Source organism: Halichoerus grypus, chromosome 4, assembly GCF_964656455.1.
Source record: "Halichoerus grypus chromosome 4, mHalGry1.hap1.1, whole genome shotgun sequence".
Taxonomy (NCBI): domain Eukaryota; kingdom Metazoa; phylum Chordata; class Mammalia; order Carnivora; family Phocidae; genus Halichoerus; species Halichoerus grypus.
The window spans coordinates 61,885,423-61,912,140 of NC_135715.1; the positions used below are offsets into that span (position 1 = coordinate 61,885,423).

A 26,718-nucleotide genomic window follows, 5' to 3' on the forward strand; every position below is an offset into this window, starting at 1 on the left:
ATTTGGGGGAGATGAAGCCTCATACACTCCTGGTGGGAATGTAAAATGCTACAACCACTTTGATAAACAGTTTGATAGTTTCTTAAAAAGTTAAACATACACTTAATTTAGCTGTATAGATATTTACCCAAAAGAACTGAAAGCCTATATCCCTATAAGGACTTACACATGAATATCTACAGCTGTTCTATTTGTAATCGCCCCGAACTGGAAACAACTCAAACATCCAATCCATAAGAGAATGGATAAATAAATTGTGGTATATCCATTAAATGGAATACTAGTGAGCAACAGCATGGCTGAATCTCAAAATAATTACCGTGAATAAAAAAGAGATAGACAGATATCATATAGGTCCATCCAAATAAAATTTTAGAAAATGTAAACTAATCAATAGAAACAGAAAGCAGACCAGTGGTTCCCTGGAAATGGGGGTGGGGTCAGCGTGGAGTGGTTATGAAGGGGCATGAAGAAGGTTTGTGGGGTACATTCACCTCCCTGAATGTGGTGATGGCTTCACAGAGCATATATATATGTAAACATACTAAACTGTATGCTTAAAAACATGCAGTTTATTGTATACCAATTATCTTACTAAAGTTGTTAAATGGGGAAATATTGGAATAAATATCCACCAGTGTAAAAAAAAAGGGAGGGTTACAAGGCCCCAGTGAGGTAATGCCTAGAAAATTGCATAAACAGCCTTAATCTGCCCTAGAAATGTGTATTGTCATCATTATCTGTGCCACTAGATAGACTGGGAAAGTTTCCGGTAAGAGAAGTAGACCAGTTTCTGGGGGGCCTCAGAATCTAGTTTTCCCAACTCCACCCAGTGGAAAATGTCAAATTAAGATTGTAACACACATGACTGGACAAAGGCCTGATTGCACACTGGGACATTCAGAACCTCAAGGGATTTCTCTTGACCATATCCCGGTCCCCTCATCCCTCTCTCTCCCTCCCAACAAACAACAAAAGAGTAGCTTAAAGTGCAAGGGTTTGCCTGTATTTAGGAGTTCTGGGCCCCGCTGTACAGCAGAATTACAGGGAACATTTGGGAAATGCTGATGCCTGGCTCTGTACCTAGAGATTCTGATTCACTTGATCTACATTCTTAAAACTCCTCAGGTGATTCTAGGTGATTCTAAAGTGCAACTAGAGTTTGAGCCCCATGTCGGGTGTAGAGATTACTTTAAAAAAAAATAGCGGTGCCTGGGTGGCTCAGACGGTTAAGCGTCTGTCTTCAGCTCAGGTCATGATCCTGGGGTCCTGGGATCCAGCCCCACATTGGGCTCCCTGCTCAGCGGGGAGTCTGCTTCTCCCTCTCCCTCTCCCTGCCGCTCCCCCTGCTTGTGTGCACTCTCTCTCTCTCTGTCAAATAAATAAATAAAATCTTATATATATATATATACCATATATATATATATATACCATATATATATATATATATATATATATGGTGCAACTAAAATTGAGAAGCACTCAAGTGGAGCTTGGACCCTCTACCATCACCTGCCCCACCCCTGTGGCCATGTCATTTCCCAGCTCATTCTGTGCATCTCTAAATTTCTGTTCAATCAGTGTTAGAAAGTAGTCAGGCAGGACCAATTATGGTAATAATAATAATAATTGACATTTAAATAGTGGTTGGCCTTTTTTCAAAGAATTTCCATGAGCATGTTCTCATTGTGTCTCATAAATAACCTGAGAAATAGGTAAGAGGGAATGATATTATTTGTAACCCTTATTGTTTTTTTCCTAATTAATTGTAAGTGCAATAAATGGTCACTTAAGAATATTTTAGAAAACAAATATGGAAAACTATGAACAGAAAAAAATCATCTATAATCCAACCTCTCAGAGAAAACCAGGGTCAACATTTGGTTTCTTTTAATGCAGTTATAATATATGCACTTAATTTTTTAAAACAACATTGGGCACAAGCTGTATCACTGTTTTGTGTCCTGACCTTTTCACTTAATACATTATAATTATTTCCCCTTATCCATAAATGTGTTTTGAGAATAATATTTTTAGTGACTGTTTTCTAGTACATTTCACAGAAACGTGATTTATTTAACTAATTCCCTATTGTTTGATAGCTTGTTTCCAAGTTTTCTGTATTAAAATAAGTATATCTTTGGGGTGCCTAGGTGGCTCAGTCAGTTAAATGTCTGACTTTAGCTCAGGTCATGATCTCAGGGTCCTGGGATTGAGCCTCGTGTAGGGCTTTGTGCTCAGCGGGGATTCTGCTTCTCCTTCTCCCTGTGCCCCTCCCCCTGCTTGTGTATGTGCTCTCTCTCTCTCAATAAATAAATAAAATCTCAAAAAAAATATGTATCCTTATGTGGAGTACCTGGAACCTCTCCTATACGTCTGGGGGGGTTATAAATTCATACAGTTACTTTGGAAAATGTTTGACAGTAACTACTAAAGTTGAATATGTACATATCCTATAACTCAGCAATTCCGCTCTCAGGTATATACCCACAAAAATGTGTACATATGTTCAACAAAAGTATTCATAGTTGCACTTCTAGTTATGGCCCTAACTGGAGACAACCCAAATATTCCTTAATAAAAGATGTGTAAATTAACTATAGTATATTCATGCATTGGAATACAATATAGCAACAAAAATGAATGAATTACAAGGATGCCCAACATCATGATGACTCTCACAAACAATAGTGAGAAAAGTCTGACACAAAGAATACATAGAAACACAGCATGATTAGTTTATCAGTTTAGGAATTAGGCTAGTGATTACCTTTGTGGAAGGGGCAAAAGGAGTTCTGGGTTTGTTTCTTTGTTTGGTTTGTGATGAAACTATCCACTTTATGAAAACTCATTGAGCTATATTTTTATGATCTATATATTTTCCTGTACGTTTATTTCATTAAATTGACAAAAGCTTACTATAAACTTTCAAGGCAACTCTTGCTATCTCCTTCTTTTGACTGGGGAAAATGTGGCTTTGAAAGTTGTTGTGGGCTGAATTGTGCCCCCCCACCAAATTCCTATGTTGAAGCCCTAATCCCCAGTACCTCAGAATGTGACTGTTTGCAGATCGGGGCTTTAAAAAGGTAAAAAGGTAATTAAGCAAAACTAAGGTCATAAACAATCCAGTCTGACCGGTGTCCTATAAGAAGAGGAGATTAGGACACAGAAATACGTAGCCCAAGAGATGCCCATGTCAGGATGCAGTGAGAAGCTGGCTACATATAAGCCAAGGAGAGAGGCCTCAGGTGGAACCAAACTTGCTGACACCTTGATCTTAAACTCTAAGCTCCAGAATTGTGAGAAAATAAATTACTGTCATTTAAGATGCCCAGTCTGTGGTATTTTGTTGTGGTAGCCCTAGCAGACTAATAGAAGAACTGAGGTGTTTTGGGTTTTTTTTGATATCAAACGTATATTATGTGGCTGAGCAGGACTTGAACATTCATTGTCTGACTTTAAATTTTACTGTCTCACCAACACCCCTGGTTTTTCATCTTTCCATGAGAGATTGATGGTGGTGCTGTGAGGCAGCTAAGGAGAGCACCATCTCCATGGATCAGCTGCTGCTGCCAGGAGGAAATGTTTCTGAGTACCCAACAGGTCACATTCTAAAAGCATGCCAGAGGCACCTGGCTGGCTCATTTGGAAGAGTATTTGACTCTTAATCTTGGGGTCATGAGTTCAAGCCCCACATTGGGTATAGAGATTACTTAAATAAAAAAAAATTAAAAATAAAAGGAAGCCAAAGCATCCTTTCTTTCTATCAGGTTACTTGCTTGGGTGTGATGACTGCCACATTTAGGCTTGCTGAAGGAAGGTGCATTCTTTTTTTCAAACTCAGAACTTTTGAGACACAGTGCTGGTTAGTAATGAATTGTTGCTGGTCATTAAAGTCATCTCATTTTCTGAAACATCCTGGGAAATGGCTGAGAGTGATAGTAATGCTATTTCCTGTTCCTCTTGTTACTTCCATCCCCTCAGATTTGGCCTTCTGGGAGCTGAAACATTTTGTTTTTACATTTATCTGTCCTCAGTGATATTATAATGTTCACATTTTAAGGACTTATCATATTAGGACTTCCTCAGGATATTAAAACATCTGTTTCTAACTGTCAAAGAGAAGAGAGGAAAAAAATAACATGTATTTGACTTTTAATCCTAAATGTAACAAAATAATATGTATGTTGACCTGACTAGCTTCTGGAATTTTCCTGATAAGCATGTAGAATAAAGGGATGAGAAGGAGATTTGGAATATAAGTTAGGGAAGGTCACCCATCCCATGGGATCTTAATTTGCCCTACTTTGGAGAGTGTATACAATTTTCTTTCAGTTCAACAAGTATTAGTTGAGATTGTACTCCTTGTTGGATATCATATCATAAACAGTGTAAGAGGGGGTCCCTTCTGTTAAAAGATTTTGAGCTTGTTGTGTTGATAAGTAAAGTGGCTCTGCCTATGATTTCTATAACTTATGCCTTAAGAGAATTTTCAGGCTGTGCTGTGGAGAGGAAGGAAGTACCTAGGACGGGACTGGTGGTCTCTCTGGGTTGAAAAGTCTCCAGGGTTCAGAGGGCAGAGCACAGGAAAGGAGATTGCTGCACAGAAAGGAAACTCCAAAATCTGCAGGGGTCCCCTTGAGCGTTCAAGTGAGTTCTGCTCAGTGTATGCAAATGAGGAAACCACTTGCAGGGAGGGAAAGAACTATCCAAAAAGACTAGAGGAAGCAGTGCCCAGTGTTCACACAGGACCAGGAATAGTGTCTGTCCACACCAGCCAGGCTGGAAAAACTCATAACACATGGGGCATGAGGTAGAGTCCTCAGAAAAGTTGTCCTCAGTAATGGACTAGTTAGCTGTAGATTGTACACTGCTCTGGTCTTGTTTAAAAAATCTTAAAAGCAAGACCCCCAAATAACAATTTTTCCAATGAACATAACTGTGTACCAGAACAAAATATAAGAATTTAGGAATACAAAAATATTCAGAAACACAGTAAAATTCATAATGTCTGGTGTCCAATAAAAAATTACCAAGCATGTAAAGAAGCAGTAAAATACAAACAAAATGAAGTTAAAAACCAATCAGTTGTAACTGACACATGTAACTCCACAACTGAAAAATGCTAAAACTGTCAGACAAGGACATTAAAACAGTTATTATAATTATATTCTATAGATTTAAAAAGGTAAATAGAGACATGGTAAATATAAAATACCCAAATCACAGTTCTAGGGATGAAAACAATATCTGAGATGAAAAATACACTGGATAGGATTAAAGGTAGATTACATATCACAGAAGTAAAGATTTTAAATTTGAAGGCATAGAAACAAACTATCCAAAGTGAAACACAGAGAAAAAAATAAACTGGGGGGAAAAGCACCAATGAACTGTGGAGTAAGTTCAAGCAGCATATTTGGACTAGATTCAGAATCCTCCAAGGTGGAGGGGAGTAGAAGGATTTTTGAAGAACCAATGGCTCGAAGTTTTTTAAATCTGATGAAAACTATCAACTCACAGATACAGCAAGTTCAATGAACCCCAAGAACAAGACACATTAAGAAAACTACATCATCACGTCCTAATCAAATTGCTCAAAATCAATGATAAAGAGTAAAAAATTAATGATAAAGAATAAATCTTAAAAGTAGCCAGGAAAGGAAGGAAAAAGATAAGAAGGGAAAAGATAAGGAAGGTAGCAGATTTCTTCTTGGAATTATTCAGGGGTGAGGTCAGTGGAACAATATCTTTACTTAAAAAAAAATCCATCAATTTAGTATCTATACTCTGCAAAAATATCTTTTAAAAAATGAAGGCAAGGGGTGCCTGGGTGGCTCAGGTGGTTAAGCATCTGCCTTCGGCTCGGGTCATGATTTCAGGGTCCTGGGATCGAGTCCCACATCGGGCTCCTTGCTCAGCGGGGAGCCTGCTTCTCCCTCTGCCTGCCACTCCCCTGGCTTGTACTTTCCCTCTCTCTCTCTCTCTCTGGCAAATAAATAAATAAAATCTTTAAAAAAAAAAAAATGAAGGCAAAATAACTTTACAAACATTCAGGTGTTGAAGCAACTCATTACCAGCACACCCACATTATAAGGAATTTTAAAAGAAATTCTTCAGGCAGAGGTAAATAATGTCAGATGGAAGTCTGGCTATACGTAGAAATGAAGAACCCCAGAAATTTATAACAGCAAATAAGATTTTTTTTCGTATTAAAATCTCTTTAAAAAGATAATTTGCTGTTTGAGCAGAAATGATAACCATGTGTTTATTACATCTATAAAATTTAAATGCATGACAGCAAATTAAATCCAACATAAGCAAAAGAAGGAAAATAATAATGATCAGAATGGAAATCAAAGAAATAGAAAAAGAAGAAAAGAAAAGAAAAGGAGAAAAACAAACCGAAAGCTGGTTCTTTGAGATAATCAATAAAATGAATAAAACTATAGTCAGGCTGATCAGGATAAAAAGAGGACACAAATTACCAATATCAAGAATGAGAAAGGTGGCATTTCTAGAGATTCTATAGGTATTAAAAGGATAATAACAGAATACTATGAACAACTTTATGCCAATAAGTTTGACAACTTAATTGGAATGGGGAAACTTTTTGGAAGGCAAAAGCTACCAAAACTCACTTAAGAAGAAATAGATAGCCTGAATAGCCATATACCTATTAAAAATACTGAATTTGTAGTTTTAAAATCGTTCCATAAAGAAAACTCCAGATTTAGATCATTTTGTTGCGGAAGTCTTCCAAACATTAAAAAAAGCAATTATACCAACAGTACCAAAAATACACACTCTTCTAGAATATGGAAGTGAAAGAAATGCATACCAACTCATTCAAAGAGACCAGCACTACCCAAATACCAAACCAGAAAAGACATTACAAGAAAAGAAGTCTGTAGACCAATATCACTCATAAATATAGATGCAAAAATTTTAAAGCAAATTTTAGCAAATCTAATCCGACAAGGTGTAAAAAACGTACATCATGGCCATGCGGAATATATCCCAAGAATGCTGCCTTAACATCCCCAAATCAATCCATTTAATTCACCATATTAACAAACTAAAAAGGAAAAAAACGTAGCATCATCTCAATAGATGTAGAAAAAAAGCACTGGATACAGTCTCACATCTATAGTTGAAGAAAACTCTCAGGACACGAGGAGTAGCATGGAACTTCCTCTGTCTAATAGAAAGCATCTATGAGAACCTAGTGAACATTATACAAAATTAACTTAAAATAGATCACAGATCTAAATGTAAAGACTAAAACTCTAAATACCTAGAAGAAAACATGGGAGAAAACCTTTGCAGCAGACCTCAGAATAAGAAGAGCCAGAAGAGTTGTTGACTGGAAGGACTCTGCCATCTTTGGAAAAGTCAAGGTTGGAGGCAGCATGGGCAGGTCAAACAAGTGGACTTTCTTCTGCTACCCCCTCTGTAGAGGCCCCTGGAAGCATGATATCTCTTCTTCGTACTCGGTGCTTAATAGCCCTTGAAGGCAGTAGTGTGTCTCCAAGGCAAAGCAGCCAGTATAGGTGAAGTTTCAAGGGGGCCAGTCATTGTCGGTGGGACCATGCTAGAATGCAAGGTGCAGAGAGCAGGAAACACAGGAGGTGCTGTATCTGCACATGAGGGTGCACACTACCTGAGGTCAGGTAAGCTTTCACAGTTGGATTATGGTGCTCTGCTCATCAGAGGCAAGGCCAGGATCTGAGTCTATGTGGGGGAAGTGGAGTATGTGTGGGGAACATACATGTATTAACACCATTCTATGTTACACACTTGATATGTGTCGTCTCATTTCATTCATATAGTGATCCTGGTAATAGGTATTATTATTCTCATGTCATAGGATCGTAGAAGTTATGTAACTGCTAAACGCTGCTGGTGCTCAGATTAGTCTGATCACTGTTGTGTGTGTTTTCCATTATATCATCTGTCTCCATAAAAGCAAGAAGGGTTTTGCTAGCTTGCAAAGAATAATGTGGATCTCTGTGCAGGACTTGAAAGTATAAGCCCAGAAAAGTTCTCTCTCTTTATGAAAAAGCAGTTGTTAAAAATTCTTGGCAAATCTCAAGTGTCCTACATGTTTGGGGGTGAGGCCGTGCATCTGCCTACATTGGGAATACCTGAATTGTGTCCTCCATGAGTGTTTCTTAGCAAAAGTTGTGAGGGTGATCCCATCTTTGGCCTCGAAATAAAAGAGATTTATGAACAAATATGGTGTTGGTGATTGCAGGTGAAGTGAGTCCTCAGCATCACCAGCCAAAGAAGTGATGGAAAACAACAAATCATGATGCTACAGAAGAGTTTTGTGACTCATTCAGAGAATCCATTTCTGATCACAGCCTATCTGCAGAACAGATTTACAATACTGATGGAAGTCTGGCATTGCTTGCAAAGTTAATTCTGACACATTCAGGGAAGGAGCAGTGAATCAAGTACCTGTGATTTTCAGCAGAGGGACAAACTATTCCTGTACTGATAACAGTAGGTAGATTCACCAAAAATAATACCTTCATTGTCCTAGTTCTTCCAAAGTGGGCACACATCAACTAGTAGTTTTCACAGTAGAAGCTATGCACCAATAGATAGAAGACTTACTTCATCCTTACTGGTTTTATTATCCTGTGGCATGTATAGTGAAAGATTTGTTAAGGGCATTTGATATCTTTTAAAAACTTTTTTTTATCATTAAGAATTTTTTAAAAACCCACTAAAGTAGAGACATTCCTTATCCAGATTCAGTGATTAGCAAGATTTAGCCATATTTGCTCCATGTATCTCTTTTTTTTCCGCCATTAATGAATATCTTCACCTCTACTTCCCTGAAAGATCTTTTTCAGTGAAAAGTCATTTTAGAACCTTTGTTAGGTCCTTGATGGCTAAGATAAGCTTAATACTCTTATTAGGTATTTAAAGCTTTGTTCAATCAGGATCCAGCCTCCCCTTGTAGCTTTCTCTCCCAATAGACTCTACATGAATTCTACATTGTAGACAATTTTAATTTATTATAGTCCCTGAATACATGTTGAAAATTTCTTCCCTGCTTATCCCATTTTTTCCTTTCCTTTTTTTTTTTTAAGATTTATTTATTAGAGAGAGAGAGAGACAGCACATGAGCAGGGGGAGGGGGAGAGGGAGAATCTCAAGCAGACTCCCTGCTGAGCATGGAGCCTGATGTAGGGCTCCATCCCATGACCCTGAGATCATGGCCTGAGCTGAAATCAGGAGTCGGACGCTTAACTGACTGAGCCACCCAGGTACCCCTATGGGATTTTTTTCTGCCTAGTGCTTTCCTTCACTCTGTTTCTGGCAAGCCAATTCCTGCCCACTGGGTAGACCCTGGCTATCTATTCATTTAACAGCCAAACTACATTTCCCAGCCTCCCTTGCAGTTAGGGGTGGGTGTAACTGAGTTGTACCACTTCCAGGCCTTGCTTATATAAACCTGCCAATTTACTTTCCCCCTAGTGTCTTGTCTGTCTGCAAACTGTATGTAAATATCAGAACAGCTCTGTTATGCAAGTCAAATATGGAAGGTGGCAGAGCCTTCATCTGTCTTGTCCGTGAAAGATTGAGTGGCAGAGTCTCTCCCCCATGATTTTGAACTTTTCATGCATTAGAAAAATTTACTATTGGGTCAAGCTTACCACATTGGGGGATTTCTGTCTTAGGGTAGCTAGTGTATCTTAACAAATGTGTATCTGTCCTTCAAGTCTGGTTCAAATTCTCTCTTTTCTTTCACATCTACCTTTATTGCTCCAGGCAAAAGTGATGCCTCCCTCCTTTTAATTATCATAGCATAGAGTTCTGAATTTTATGTTGATTTTATTGTATGCACTCCAGGCCACCTCAACGTCCTGCCCCCCTACCTCCTGAAATTGTCCCTGTACCCACACCTATGCTGTCTTCCTTTCCATAAGTCCCTTGGAGGAACAGGAAGTGCCCCTCCTCATGTCTTAGACCAGGCCCCGCCCTCGAAACCCATCTCCCTTTTGCTGCTCGGGGATCCTGTTCTGCTGTGTCTGCGTGGGATTACAGATTTTCCCTGAACTGGTTCTGTAGCATTTGACAACACGCATTGTTACTCGCTTCAGAGAACCCATTTTCCTTCGGCTCCTGTGGCTGCATCAGTCAGGATAGGCCAGGTTATGCTACAGTAACCCAGTGAGTGATCCCCAAATCTCAGTACTTGCAATGGCAGAGATTTATTTCTCACTTGTGCTCTATGTTCTAGGCCAGCCGCAGATCTGCTCTGTGTCCTCATCATTCTGGGCACTCTGTGGAATGTGGTCCCTCTTCTATCAGAGGGAAAAAAAGAGATCACAGAGAAGCACATACCAGCTCCTAAAGCTTTCCACCAGCAAGTGAGTGACACAGGTCCCCTGTGCTCACATTCCATTGTCCAAAGCAGGCGACATGGCCCAGCCTGATGTCAGTGAGGCGTCATGTGGAGTCCCTCCCAGGCAGGGCAGGGTGACAGTCCAGTCCGCCACAACACTGCCTTCCCTCGCCTGTCCCACTTCCCTGTCTCCTTGGTGGTTTCTAGTCCCCTGAATTCAAACTTGTATGTCAGATACAGCTCACATGTTCATGTTGCTTGACCTGCTTAGGGTTTTCTAATTGCTTTTTACTGTTTAAAAGCTGGATCATCTCACCCGAGGGGCTATGGGTATCACTTTTCTTGAAGAATCCGAAGATGGGGCAGGCCTAGGCAGCATGCCCCTGTGGTAGCCTCTGCTGGAGCTAGGCTATGGCTGCCCTGTTTAGATGGACTTGTGCGCTACAATTGCACACATTCTCCTTTTGTGTTTATAGTTCGAGTTGCTGCCAGCCTGCTTGGCATCCCTGTTTGTTAGGCCTTCTTTAAATGCCAACTAATGACCCTACAGTTTCCTCCTTGGCCTCTAGTCTACTTACTCTGCATATTCTCCTGGAAGGAACTTCTTTTTCCCTGTGGCTTCAGTTTCAGTGCTAATCCACACCATCCTCTCTGTCTACCCCACGAATGGGTTACATTAGGTCCTCATCACCTTTTACATGGCTAATTTTGTCAGCCTCCTACCTGCTCGCTTAGCCTCTAGTCTGGCAGGAGCTCTGATCTATCCCCAACAATGAATGCCATGATCTATTATAAAGCGCACATCTGGTTCTGTAAGCACTCCTACCCTTCCCCACCATGCATTTCTCTGACACACCATTGCGATGGAACTGAGCCCAGTCTCCTTAAGGGGGCTCTCCTCCGGGCCCTGCTATCTTCTCATATCTCTCTTCTTGCTTCCACTCTTGTGCTGTATGATTTGGTCACATGGAATTACTTCAATAAGCTGTACTCTCATTCCAGGTCTCTGTATGTGCCACCTTTTTGTTCAGTGTGGGAGCATCTCCTCCTCTTGGAAGCCTTCCTTGACTGCTCCCACCCTTACCCGCACTGGGCTAGCTGTCCTATTTGATGCTTCAGAATCACCTTGTATCTTCTCTACCATAGTCCTTAATACCCTTCATTGTAATCACGTTTTAATTTCTCCACTTCTCCAAATAAATGGTGTTAGGGGCTGAATTTCGTCCCCCCATCCCCCTCTCACCAGAGTCATATGTTGAAGTCCCAACCCCCAGTACTTCAGCATGAAATCATATTGGGAGATAAGCTCCTCAAAGCAGTGATTACATTAAAACAAAGCAGTTAGGGTGGGACCCTAATCCAGTCTGACTGGTGTCTTTGTAAAAAGGATGTGTGCTCACAGAGGAAGACCAGGTGAGGACACGGAGAAGATGGCCACCTGTCAGCCAAGGAGAGAGGCTTCTAAAGAAGTCAGACTTGCAGATGCCTTGATCTTGGATTTCCAACCTGCAGAACTATGAGAAAATAAATTGTTGTTGTGTAAGCCACCCACTCTGGTATTTTGTTATGGTAGCCCTAGTGAACTAGTACAGATGGTAAGCAATTTGAGGACTGGTTCAAGTCTTTTTCTTTTGGTATTCTTACATATTCTCCAAAGCCTGTCACATAGTAAAGGCAAAATAAACATTTATGGAATCAGTCTATTGATAAATTGACTGATAAATGGGTAAACGAATTTGATATTAATCAATGAAGTCCATTTTAAGAGGTATTTTGAGATGACACCTTTGAACGTAACTAAGGAGCCCTATTATGAAAAGACTTGCAAATCACAGATATGCATGAAAAATGCTTTGGTTAGTAAATAAGAGGGTCATATCCTAACAGTGTTTTGTGTTTATAGTAGCTTTTCTCTCAGTAGCAAAAAAGGCTCTGGCTCCTCTGGGAACAGCAGTAAGAGGCCCCAGGATTTGGGAACTTTTAGGGAACCCACGGTGTGAGGGGACAGGCGGCTGGCCTGGGACTTGAGGAAGCCTGTGGGCTGGCCAACACCAAGTGCTCTGCTGCCTGGTGGAGCGCTGAGTCCTGCTACCCGTCCTTTGGGATGATCCTTACAAAACTCCAATGACATTACTCAGCCACGCTTGCTCCAGAATGACAATTGCACCTGGAATGCGCCTTCTGGAATGGCAGTGAAGGGAAAGAAATGGCAGATTTGAGGAGAGCAGAAAGATCACTCTGTCAGAATTTTATATGACAACAAGCATCTGGGCAAGAAGTTTCTGCAGGGTCAATCAGACATCCAGATGTTTTCTATCCATAAACATGACAATATCTGGAAACATCTGGGTGGTGAGTGGAAAGGCTTGTGTTTTTCTACACATGTGGCAGATTTGGGCAACCCCAGCCAGGAACAGTCTTGATCGGAAGGAAGCAGATGAACTGTTGCCACATTCTCTGCAGGTTGCACTGGATTGGAAGAGGCTGGGTTTGGCTAGAGTTGTGGTTTACCAGGCACGTGCACACACACACAAATGCAGTCCGAGGCTGCTTATGTGGATCCAGAGAGATTGCATGCTAGGAGTTCCAGAGTGAGGAAGGCTCCCTTTGGGACTGAAGTATGCCAGGCAGCAGCCTACTAGACCCACAGTGTTCGATGCATCAAGCCATCCCAACCCGTGCACAAGATGGTGACCGGTATTGGTGACTGGCAGCAGCGACAGCCAGAGAACACAGTAGGATAGCGTGCTCAGAGAAAGAAGAACAGTAGGATCAGGCCAGTGGTAAACATATTGGTGGTCAAGGTGGTTGACATGAACGGGAGTCAGAAGACAGGTGTAAGTTTCAGTTCTTAGGAGACAACATCGCCTGCAGTGAACAAAGAGGACTCACAAGGAAACAGGAATCCTGTTTCAATCACCATGAATTCCTGGAGTTATGGGTTCATCAGACTTGAGAGGGTCCTGAGACCAGATTAAGTGATGCTATCATTCCCATTCATTCAATCTTCATCTACTTGACCATATTTATTGAATGCCTACAATGCATGGATCAAGAATTCCAGTAGTTAGTGGGGATTAAATAGGAAACTTCTAGTCTATGGAGGATATAGAGAAAATAGGCCCTGGCAGCACAGTGGAACAGGTGCTCTGATGAGGGAGCTGTGCGGGGCCATGAGCGCTCACCCAGGCCTGACACCTCCCTACTTCCTGGAGGAAGTGATATCCATGTGAAGATCTGAAGGGTGAGTGGAACTGAGCCAGGGAAAAGGAGGGCTAAGGAGTTCACCAGAAGAGGGGGCACAGCTGTAAAGCAGCTCAGAGGAGGAAGAGTCAATCGTTCAGAAAGGCTGGACAATTTGGTGGGAGAAACGTGGCAGGAGACATCAATACGGCTGGGTCCTGGGAGAATTTGTTCCTCCTGGTGGTGGGGATGGACCACTGGCAGGCTGAGTTTATGGGCTAAATCTCAGAATATAGAGTAGAGCAGGAGGTAAAGGTTAGGGAATCGCTTGTATATAAATATCACCGGCCTGAGAATGAGTGAAATCCCTACCAGAGAGTGTCCAGAGTGAGAAGGCAGAACCCAGGACAGAATCCTGAGGATCCTCAACATTTAAGGGATGGGCAGGGTGGCAGGGGCACCTGAGGCCAGCTGGGATGGGCAGCCAGAGAGCTGGGAGGAGAATCAGGAGAGGTGGCAGTGAGGTCGGTTCCCAAAGGAAGAGCAGGTTTGAAGATCAGGGTCATGGTTAACTGTGTAAAAGGGGCTGAGAAATCAAGTCAAATAATTGAAAAAAGAAAATGCCTACTAAGCATTTGGGGATCATGGTGAGGTCAGAAGCTTTCTTTCTTTCTTTCTTTCTTTTTTTTTTTTTTACTAGTGAATACAATTTAAATTGCCTTAAACAACAAGCAAACAGACACTCCAGCCATTGGCGACTGCAAATCTAGGGTGCAGCCTTGAACCACTCACACCCTTGCTAATAACAAGGGTGCACATTGCACACTCTGATCTCCTTCTTGTCCTTGCAGCTGCTAAACTGGGAGCTTTTGAACCTCTTCTTGACAGTCATGTAGCGTTCCTGGATCCTGCCGCCATGCGGTTTGGTGCACTCAGACCAGGCTGTCCACGGGTGCATCCTGCAGCCTGGGAACTGCTCGCTATCAAACTCTTCCCGCAGCTGCTCACTCCTCCGGCTCTCGGGCTTCCCTCCAGCACAGCTTCTGGATGGATGGATTTTTCAGCATTTCCGGATGTGGCACTTTTCCCACGGCACAGGGTGCACCTCCAAACTGAGGCTCCATTTGGATCCCTCAGTGTAGGGAGGGAGTAGAGGGGAGGAAGAAGGGAGAAAACAGTGTTGCAAACTTTTTAAAGAATTCTGGTCATGATGGCGAGAAAGAGATCCTACCAGAACCAGAGGACTTTGGTGTGGAGGCACATTTAAGATGAAAGACAGAAGAACGTATTTGAGTATCACCAAGTGCCTTGGGGAGCTGAGACAGTTCAGCAGGGATGGGAGTGGGTCCCAGTGTTTAAAGGAGTGGAAGGTGTGCACCACCTTACAGCAAGACCGGAACTTGTTTAGATACTGTGTGGTTGTAAGGGACTGGAGCCCTGGGGTCAGACCGCGTAGATTTAGCCCCACCTCTGCCATCTCCCGGCTGTGTGCCTGTCAGCAAGTCACTTAAACTCCCTAAGCCAGAATTTCTTCACCTGCAACAATGGGACTTACCTTGTAAGGCTATTTGAGATATCAAGTTCCATAACGTACATAAAAATGTTAGCACAATGCTTGGTAAGTACTTTCTTAACATGACTGCTTCAGGAGGATGGCTGCTGGTCAGGAGCCTGGCCATAGAGGGCAGGGGATAGGAGCCTCCCCATGTCATCCTCTAGCTTGAATGGGGTGAGGCCTCCTTCTCTCTGCTCTGCTCGCTGCTCTTCCCCAGGCCCGGAAGCCACACAGCCCTTGTTGATCTCTGTGATCTCTATTGTACTTACTGTGCGGGGCCTCTGACAGGGATAGTGGCTGGGGACACGCCTACTGGCATCTCAGCCTTGCATGGTAGGTGATACCTCAGGGGGAAACCACAGCTTTGTACCTCTTTGCTGGAAAGCCCAGCTGCCTGTTTTTCTGTAGACCAGGATTGCCCTTAAAGGGAATGCAGATTGGCCTCCTGGAACTGTAAGGTACTTCCGCAATGGTTCCTTTGTGTTTAAGCATCGCCACAATACAATGTATAATGTGATGGAACAAGAAGGGAGCCGCCCCAAGAGAGGGCAAGGCCAGGCCTCGCTCTCTAAGCCAAATTCTCCGCTTTCTTTCACTTTTGTTGCCTGCCCCAGTTTCTTCCCAGCAGTGACTGAGGGTGCCTCCCCCCACCCCACCCCCCACCTCCCCAACCCTCCAATTAGAGAGCTAGATAGGCTTATTCCCACAGAATCAGACAAGGAGCCAAAGAAGGAGCTGGGGGCTGGGTTGAGAATCCAGTGCCTAGAGAGGAAAATGAGGCTCAAAGTCACTCAGTGAGTAACTCGGTGGCCAGTCCAGGACTCAAAACTTGGACCTCCTACCTCCTGCTACAGTGCTTTTTTCAGAGCTTCTCCCGGTAGATGATGAGGATTTTAGTAATCCACCCATCTCCCTTCAGCCTGACTGTTGCTGACTTACTCATCCAAATGCTCTGCACACCTCCTGTGAGTCAGGTCCCTTCTAGGCACTGGGGACGTATCAACACACCAGAAATCAATCTCTGTTCTTGTAGGGCTTACAGTTCAGTGAAGGGAGACAGATAATAAATATGACAAACAAATAAAGGATAGGGATATCCTCCACAACGTCTCCCCAGGGAACATTTTCTCAATAGAATGCCACTTGAATTATCAAAGCCCAATTTCATGGAATGTATGTAACTCTTAATACAATGTGTTTTTTTGTTTGTTTGTTTGTTTGTTTTTTTGGTCAATGATGATATAGAAAAACACACACGTGACCCCCAAACTCCATACAACATTTAAACTAAATGATTTGTAGGAATAGTTTTGAGTTACAGTCTAAAAACAATTCCTAGAAAGTCAGATTTTGTTTAAAGGCACGTGGAGTGTCGGCATGAGGTGCATGCCTTGGTTGTTGTTAGAGCTAAGAGAGGGGCCACAGCACATCAAGCAACTCTTCGTGACGAACATAGTAATTTTTTGGTGATCAGGAAGCAATGCTTGCAGCATCCTAACATGCATATACTATATATGTGGATATATAAGTGTTTTAGACTGTATTAGTTACGTTTTAAGAAATCGGTTGAGAATTTTGGGTTGATAACTTTTCCCAAATGAAGTTATGGGAAATAGGCTTGTGCTGAAGGCTGATATTTAAGAATCTATCCTGTTCATTACATTGTGGGAAGGTGAGAGGTGTTATAAACTCTTAGGGCCATATTTATTGCATTTTCTCATAGCAATGTCTGGCTGGGACTGTGGTTGCAGTCTCAGTGCCCCCTTGGGTGACAGATTCCTTTCGTGGGGGAGCTAGCACAGAAAACGGTCTTTAAGTCAAAGAGGTTTAGGTGGACACCCTGGCCATGAACATGTCCTCCACTAGGAAGCTCAGTGATGATGACCATGACTACTTGCAAAATAGATTCAACAGGAAGAGCAAAATGATCCCCTTGTCAAGTTCAATGCCTGACTTTTGCCAGGAGGGGTGGCCCAGTTCCATGAGCCTTTTTTTTTTTTTTTTTTTTGAATGGTAGCTATGGAATGGTAGGAAGTCTCCCACAAAGGATTTCCTTTGGTCATTGTTGTTTTTTTGCTTAGAAAAAACATGCAGTGGGGGAGGGACAAGAATCTCCCTCCCTTTGTGAATTCTGTGATTCAGAGTTTAAAAGGCTAGTGGCAGGATCTGGGTCACAAACTCAGTTCCGTTCTTGTGTGGGGCCTTGTACTTCACACGCCTGTCCCTTTAAATGTTGGGACGAGAGCCCTCATTCCGTCCTATTCTTATATTTGGTCACATGAGTGAAAGGTGTTTTCCTTGAGGTTAGATTCTGTACTAAGGGAAGTACCAAGTACTGGAATGACCAAATCTCAAATTTTAGCTCTGTAAAGACTTGAAAGGTCACTTGGTTCCACCCCCTTCTCAAAGCAAAACCCCCCTCCTACTCCCAGAGCCAGCTATGTGAGAGTGTGTGCTCTGGGCACAGCTGAGTGAGACGAATGTAATAGTCAGGGTTCTCCAGAGAAACACAACCGACAGGATATGTATATGTATAGGAGGAAATTTACTTTAAGGATTGGCTCATGCAATTATGGAGGTGGGCAAGTCCAACATTTGCAGGGTAGACCACAAACTGAAGACCCAGCATTGTGGTCTGAATGTCGGTCCCTCCCAAATTCCTAGGTCAAAATCCTAATGTCCGGTAGGATGGTGTTAGGAGGCAGAGCCCTCGTGAATGGGCTCAGTGTCCTTATACAAGAGCCGAGAGAGATCCCACCCCTTCTGCCAGGTGACGAAAAGTCAACAGCCAGGAAGAGGGCCCTCACCCAACCATACAGGCACCTTGATCTTGGACTTCTAGCCTCCAGAACTGTGACAAATGAATTTGTTGTTTATAAGCCACCAGTCTGTCGCATTTTGTTACAGCATCCCAAACAGACTAATGCTGCAGTTCAGGTCGGAAGGCCATCTGCTGGCAGAGTCCCCTTCTTGCTCAGGGGAGGTCAGTCCTTTGTTCAATTGAGGCCTTCAACTGATTGGATGAGGCCCACCCACATTATGGAAGACAGTTTGCTTTACTCAAAGACCACTGATTTAGATTTACATCTCATCCCCAAAACACCCTCACAGAGACATCTTGAATAGTGTTTGACTAAATATCTGGGCACAGTGGCCCAGCCAAGTTTACACACACACACACACACACACAGATTGAACTCCCCCTGTGCAGAAGGAAATGAAGAGCAAGCCTTGTGTGGGGACTGTATCTCCTCAGTGCTTTCTGCCTAGAAAAACGGGTGGGCAAAGGATATGACACCTGGACCTGGATACTGCTTAGGAGCGACCTTGGCTTCAGAACTTTTTAAAAGCTGGTCTTAGCCAGCTGCAGAACTTCCTGCATCCCTCAATTTGCATGGGGACTGAAAAGGACAATTAACTGGGGTGTGTGTGTGTGCACACGTGTGCATGTGTGAAAAGTGTGCACCCATCCACACATGTGAAACAGTGTAACAGAAAGGTTAGCTGGTGCATGGACTGGGGAGCCACACTGACCACTTGGAATCCCAGCTTTGCCCCTGACTTACTGTGTAACTGTGGGCAAGCTACTTAACCTTTCTGTGCTTAACCTACTGTAAACATCATCATCATATACAATGCATTTCAATTGTTGTCATGATTACTTTTTTAAGATTTTATTTATTTGTTAGAGAGCACAAGCGGGGGGGGCAGCAGACAGAGCAGCCGAGAGAGAAGCAGGCTCCCCGTTGAGCAAGGAGCCCAATGTGGGACTTGATCCCAGGACTCTGGGATCATGACCTGAGCTGAAGGCTCAGGAGAAGCTTCATATGTCGATATATGTCATATAAGCTCGGACGCTTAACCGACTGAGCCGCCCAGGCTTACCTGTCATGATTATTTTTAAGAAAAGTCCAAAACTCTACCAACATAGTGTTGCAGAGCCCATGCTGGATACTGCTTCATAAGATGTATGCTTTTGGTACTTCATTAATGAAACTCCTTTGGACAGGATCCAGATCCTATCTGTCTTGAATTAAATTAATTTTTTTAGTGAACAGTGTTATAGCAAGATGCTGGCTTGACATTGGAATAAATTCAGCATTTTGGGTTTGCAAGGATCACCTGCAGACATGCAGCCTTTCAGCTGGGGAGAGGGGCATGCAGGCAGCTTCTCTGCTTGCTTGCGCACATACTCGGCCAACATGTTGCTGGCCACCTGAGGCTCAGGTGTGCCCGAGGCTGCTGGAACGAGAGCGCAGATAATGACAGCTGGTGGGCTCCAGTGTGATCCGGCTCCTTCTCCCTGATAAATGGCTTCACAGATGTTGCCAGTTTCATGCTCAATTAATCTCAGTTGAATTGATCATCCAGTTATAAAGAAAACCATTAGCAATAAGGCAAAACTTCCCAAAGAGCTTTTATGGGGAGGAGGAAAGGAAGTGAATTGGTTTTTTAAAGAAATTAAGATTATGAACCATGTTTGAAAAGAACACAGCACCAGCCTTGTCTCCCCAGCTGACTCAGCCCCAAGGGGGTGGGATAATAAAGTAATTTTTTTCACCTATTCATCTTAGAAATCATTAAAAGGGAAATCTCTTTTAAATAAGCAAGCACATATAAGGCTTATCCTGTGCCAGACTTTATTTGAAGCTGAGAAACTTTACACATACTGTTATCAACTTAATTTAGATTTCCAACAATGCAGTTGGAACAACAAATGGTATTCTTTTTCACCTGTTTTGCAGATGAGGAATCTAAAAAAAAAGCTTAAGTAACTTGTCCAGCATTACAAGTGGCTGAAGTGGGATCTGAAGTCTGTGCTCTTTGGGCATTTGCTCCATGTGTTACATCACTCTACTTTTGGGGGACCCAGACTCCCAACGGGGCCAGTCCCCTTGCCCCACCTTTCCTTCAGGTGCTCATCACCAGATTCCTGACATGTTACATTCACATTTCTAATAGCACATGCATACCTTCAAAAAGTAACTCTGTTACTGTATATGTAATACATGTTCATTTTAGAAAAAAAGCAATAGAGAACCTGGGGGAGGAAACAAAAGAAAATAATAATTATTCATGCTCCTCCACTTACTATAACCCTCGTTAACATTTTGGTGTATATCCTTCTAGTTTTTTGTCTATGTACATCCTTTCCTTTTAAGCAACAGTGAGCTCATATGCATGCTGTTCTGTAATCTGAGGTTTTTCACCTAATAGTAGAATGTCTTTTCATTTAAGTAAATACATTGCTATGACATCATTTTTAATTCTTAGAAAGTGTTCCACCGTATGGAAACATTACAAATTACTCAACTAATCCTTGCTTTTTGAAAAACTCACGTGTTTCCAAATTTTGAAATTAGAAATGAGCCTACTGTAAACATCCTTTATAGCTCACCTCATAGGCACACTAAACATATTTTAATTAATTAAATTATTAATATTAATTAGTATTAATATTTTTAATGATTATTATAAATTCCCAATAGCTCAAAGGTTTATTTCCAAACCACCACCCTTCTTCATTTCAAGATACTGCTCTATTAATGAAGGTGATCATTGGGATCAGTAGCAAGTTCTCATCAGTTTTCATTAACATGAATCTTGATTTCATTAAAATTGTATGAATTCAACATTAAAACTGTTGTGAATTGTGTTTTAATTTTTTAGAAGATAACTGATGGCATATGAATAAAACATACAGGAAGTGGCATATTCTGACAAGCTCTCAGGAGGCCTCCCTGTAATTCCTCCTACAAAAGACCCCGGCGGGGTGGGAGACCAGAGCCGATGGATGTTCGTCTCTCTTTTCGTTGTGCAGTGGTTTGAGATTCAGGCCTAATATTCCACATTAGGGCAATGCTTCTGCCACTCCTTTGGTTCAGGCCCTCATTAACCTCTTCTGGAAATCTTTCCTCAGCCTCCTGCCTGGCTTCCTACCTCCTGGAGCTTCCCCTCCCTAAAACGCACATTGCTACCAAATTTAGCTAACTCGCCAGGCTGATACTGCTCAAATAGCCAAAAACCTTCAGAATGGTTTCTCATTAAAGATTAAGAGTAAGAGATGAAAGTGCAACAAAAGGTTTAGCCCAACTATCAAGGTGTGTATCTCCCACCGTTCCAGAACACTCCCCCGTCCAGGACCAAGCCTGTGCTCTGCCCCTCTATGTTGATTCAACAGATAGGAAAAGCTCCTGCTTACTGGGGGCGGGGGGCTCCTCCTTCCCTAACCCACTTTCCAGAAGGTTTGGTCTAGGCTTCAGGTAGTCAGGGGCCCTCTGGGTGGCAGCTGGCCATGAGGCACCCGTCCCCTCCCGCAATGCGCACCTGCCTGTAGGCCGCCTGCCCTTCTGGACCAAGAGCCAAGATTCTCCTCATTAAGAGTACTTCCTATCTCTCTCTCTCTCCTCCCCGCAAACAGCTCAGATGTATGTTTTCAGTGCCTCTAAAAGAATTGTATTCTTCCTCTAAAAATGTCTTAATTGGGGAAGGAGAAGCAGCAGGAATTTATAGTCAGATCAGGGGACAGTATGACACTTGTTTTCTCACAGAAAAGGTGCTTGTGAGGAATTTTATCCTTATTAATATGACTTGGATGGAACTGAGCTTGAAAACAGATGAACTGAGCTTGCAGGGTATCTTTTAAGGATGTTGGGCTCTTGGGGAGAGTTGGTGGCTTATCATAACTTTGCATATTTTAAATGGTTTTATAAAAAAAATAATCGTTCTCTCTCTTTCCCTTCTGAGGTCCCATGTGCCTGTGTACCCAGAAATTGTGGCCAGCATCACAGTGTTCCCATAGTTTGGCCTAAGGCACGGCACCTACTATGTGGGGGCAATTGAATGCAAAGATGGGGACACTTCTTAAGTGTCGAGTGTCTCAAACAGTGTTACCGAAATGAAAAACAATACTTGTATCGTGGAGATGCAGGCCTAATGACCTGGTTCTTTAACTGGCATTTCTTTGTATAAATCTCTTTATTTTGGCTGATGCTTAAATGTACAGAACACTGTTGCTTAAGTAACCTCATTTTAACTCAGGGAAATGGATTCAGTGAAGTCAAGAGGCTGGTCCAAAGTCACGCTTCTTTAAGTGGTCAGTGTTAGACTGACTTTCGATCCAGGTCTTTCCATTCATATGAGAGTGTGTTTTGTTAAGAGCTATTTCTGTGCCATTTTCTCATTGCCTATGTGCACGGATTGCTTGCATTTGATGGAATTGCTAGCTAAAATCATGAGATTAAGTTTTCAGTGTGAGCCCCCAAACTCCACCTTTGCCCCAGTGTGGGTATCTGTGGGAAGGAATGGCTTATGAGTGTGGGCCTTGGTGGGGCTGTGGTGGGGGGTAGGAGGGGGTGGTCGTCACAGGCATTGGGACACAAAGTACAAATGTTAGGGCTTGGTTTCTTCAATAGTCCCCCTGCCCAACTGTACTTGTGGGACTGTTGGATGTCCACTGCGTAAGTGGGTCTCCATTCCAAAGAGTCTGGTTTCAGTCACAGTTCAGGAGAATTTGGGAGGGTCCAGAGGGGAGAGGGAAATGGCAAAATGAATTTCCTACAGTGTTCTTGCCACTCTTCTTTCTTACCTTTAGCGGCCAGACAGTTCCTCAGGACAAAGCAGCAACAACGTTTACAGTGTTACTTGATTTGCAGATATTGCAATTAACTAGGAATACATTTGAACCTTCCCTTCTTTATGCCAATATTTTGTTTTCCTGCTAGACTGCTACTGAATGTCAAAAAAGAAAAAAAAAGTGACATGGAGGAATAGGTTGACCTTAAAGGGGTCTACGATTATTTTCCTAAGCACTCTTTGGCCGAAGTGTTGACAGTCTCAGAGATGAGCAAAGGTAAAGACTATGAAGAATCTTGACTGCTGTGACTGACCCTGGGAACAGGCTGCCAGTGGAAAGTGGAGGTCAGCAGTAGAGTCCCGAATCCCTGAGTCCTCTTAGCGTTATTCCTTTCCATACCTTCTCTCTATTGGCTTTTGTAAAACCTCATGTCCTAAGACAAATTTAAGAGGAGGCAAAAGGAGCTGATGAAAGAAATAGAGCCCAGCGGAGTGGATGGGAAGCCTCATGGTGTTCAACTTGTCCTTTTAAATAGAGGTCTCTAACTCTGCTCTGTGTCACACCTTCTTACTGTCTTTTCTTCCCTTTGCATGAAGCAAGGACCTAGATTTGATGTTAATAATAGTGGAGCAAAATGATTTCCATCTCTCTCTGGCCAATTGAGTTAAACCCTTTGGAGAAGAAATAAGCTTGATGTGCCTTGCTAAAAATATGTTCCACATCTGATGGATATAAAGTCAAGCCATAAATCTGCCAACACTGTCAGCTAATATCAGTCCTTTCCCATTTCGCTTTATGGTATTGTAAAGGAGCTTCTAAAGTGTCACCTTTTGGTGACACTCATTAATGGCCTACCAACGGGTGCTGCTAATAAAACCACCTTTGTAAGCTTGGGCTGTGGGATCAATGACTGCTGTAAAATGGCCAGATTCACTTTGCAAATAGTGAGCTAGTAGTCTTCAGGTATTTACTATTCATTCTTTACTCTGCCAACAAGGAGGAAGGTGAGACCCTGTAATGAGGACCATAGGCAGGAAAGGTAGGTGATCATATGGAAGGATGCTGTCCAGAGACAGGGCAGGAGGTTGACTGTAAATTGCTATTACTGCTACTATTTTTGTTTGTTTGTTTAAGATTTATTTATTTATTAGAGAGTGCACGAGTGGGAGGGACAGAAGAAGAGTGAGAGAGAATCTCAAGCAGACTCCGTGCTGAGCACCCACGGCCATGAGATCATGACCTGAGCTGAAACCAAGAGTCAGACATTCGATCGACTGCACTACCCAGGTGCCCTGCTACTACTCTTGAAAATGCAAAAGTCCAAAATGTAAGATTGAAAATTTAAAAATAGGGTTGCTTTTTGGGTGCTGATTATATTTATTTCTTTTTGATAAATATATAACTGTATATCATTATGCATTTATCAAGTACCTGACAAGGGCCAGATGCTGTGCTTGTCTAGGACACTAAAACAACCCCGTATTTTCTCTGGTATTGGGAAGTGGGGAGGAACACCATCTGTTAATTTTCTACCTCTGTTCAATTGCTACCAGAGAGAGTTGCTGCTAACTAGTCAAGTGGACTCATTTGAGTTTGCACTCTTTACCCTTTCCTGTCCTCTGTGACAGTGAACACCAAGAAGCCGGGCTCCAGAAAGTTCTAGAGTGTGGAAGACAGAGTCCAGGGCACTCACCATCCATCCATCTGAGCCCAGGACTCCTCAGTACCTAGAATTTTAACACTCTCAAAATTCATATTAATTACACCTTGATTCTTTATTTTAAAAATTAAGGAAGCCTGCACAAAAAGTACATTACAATAAAGTTGAATGAAATAGAAATGGAAAACTAAAACCAAAGAAAATAAGTCTATGGATATGTTAACCATAAGTAATTTGCCTTGACTGAGACTTAAATTTGGTTCCCAGCTTCATGGAAGCCCAGACAAAAGGGAAATAAAACAAGTTGCATCTTCTTCACAGCTCCTTGGAGGAGACAAGCATCAAATCCCAGAAAGGATTTTTAAGGGACCGTAATGAGAATATTTGAATTTGAGGGCCACCTGGATTCCTCCCTAAAAGAATAACTAACTCTTTGTACTATGGTCCAGTTTCCTCCTCATTCTTGAATAAAGTTAATAGTAATTGCTCTTCGGGGTTGTTCTGAGGATCAAATGAAGGGTTTGGTAGAGTGTATATTGCATGATTATTAGTTGGAATCAACCTAACTTTTGTCAGCAGGGGAATGGTTAAACACAGTATGATCCATTTTTATATACTACATCCATCCTCATGCTGCACCCCTCCCAAGCACCACACCCTTTGTCAATGACTTTGCAGTTTCTCCCAGGAGAAGCACAGTCTATTTCCCCACCTCACCAGTACTGAACTTGACTATATGACTTGCTTTGGCCAATGAAGTGTGGACAGAAGTGACAGTGAATGGAGCCAGGCCTTAGGAAGCTTTATGTGTTTTCATTCATGCCTCCTGAGCTTCCGCCATCGCTGTAAGGATAGGATCTGCAAGTTGTATGGTCCAAGGATGATAACAGATGCATGGAGCAGGCTGGACCCAACCTGAAGTTCAGAGCCCAGACAAGTCTAGTCTTAACTTCAGTGTGAGTGAAAAAGAAAAGAGAAAAGATAGCTGTTGAAAATCATTGCATTTGGGGCTGATTTGTTATGCAAGCTCACTATGACAATAGCTGACTGATACAGTGGTCTTCTGTGGTCAAACCTGGAGAGATATCTGTGATATATTAAGTCAGAATGAAAGTTTAAAAAGCAAAATCATATAAATTCTCTTTTGTAGAATAATATAAACATCTGGTCTGATTTTGTTTTAAAAAAAGAATATGCTTATATATCTAAATATTAAAAAAGTATGGTGGATGACACTCACATCTTTAAAAGTATGAAATGGAAAAGTGTACACATTTTTAAAAACTGGTGGGTTTTTTTTTTGTTTTTGCCTTTTGGTGTGTGTGTGTCAAATTTGTGGACTAAAAAAAGCTTACAGATCAAACACAGGCCCTTCAAAGCAGGCTGTCACTGCAGCACTGTGGTGGTCACCTGTCTAGGGTCATCGGGCAGACTTTTTGCTCAGACCTGCCCTCCATCATTGTCTGAGTGTTAGAGACTGTCGAAAACCACCTTTCATTCTCTCGGCTGCTGTCAGAGGGAGGAAGCACTGCTCAGAGCTGTGCAGCTAGGGAGTAGAGAAGTTAGTTCTAGAAACAAAGTTTGCTTCTTGCTTTCTCCCTCCAGAAATGTTTGTACTGTCGGCATTACACTAAGTGGTAGGGATGCTTTAGTGGACAAGAGACTCTAACAGAGCCTTGGCACCATCAAATCCTCAGCTAACACTTTATCCTTTCTGCACACTTACATAAGTTTACATAAGTGCATAAGCACCATCTTATAATCTGCTGCTTTTTTTTCTGCCCAGAGCTGTCACAGTCCGTTTGGGCTGCTATAACAAACTATCGCAGACTGGGTGGCTTATAAACAACAGAAATTTATTTTTCACAGTCTTGCAGCCTGGAAGTCTGAGACCAGCGTGCCAGCGTGGTTGGGGGGCCCTCTTTCTGGTTCACAGAGGGCTGGGTTTTTTTGCTGTGTCCTCATAGGGTGGAAGGGGCAAGGAAGCTTTGGGGTCTTTTATGAGAACACTGATCTGAAAAGTGAGGGCTTGACCCTCAGCACCTGAACACCTCCCAAAGGCCCCATCTCCTAATACCATTGTCTTTGGGGTGAGGATTTCAGTGTATGAATTATGGGGTGGGGACACAAACATTTAGACCATTGCAAGTACAGTCTTTTTATTCTTCCCTTTGTTATTTGGGTCCCCTACCTTTCCCTTTTCTGTCCCATTGGATGTTTCATCCCCTTTACCCCACCCCACACATACCCACAACAACAAACTAGCTTGTAGCTCTCCATACTTCCCTTTGTGATCGTACAACCACATACGGACATTTACCCTGTGAGGTAGGGAGACGAGTGCTCTTGCCTCTGTAGAAGCTGTGGTCACTTTTTATTTT

General features: G+C 42.4%; 1 protein-coding gene across 3 annotated transcripts in view; it reads left to right on the forward strand.

The window, feature by feature from the left end:
* Positions 1-26,718, forward strand: part of LOC118549992 (uncharacterized) — a 228,818-nt gene that overhangs the window by 153,956 nt on the left and 48,144 nt on the right. Inside the window, exon 4 of one of the 3 annotated variants that reach the window (XR_013447005.1) lies at positions 11,751-11,888. The exons of the other annotated variants lie outside the window; for them this stretch is intronic. The gene's annotated coding sequence lies outside the window, so the exon portion shown is untranslated. Of the gene's footprint in view, positions 1-11,750; positions 11,889-26,718 lie in introns of those variants that run through there. 3 annotated transcript variants of the gene reach the window in all.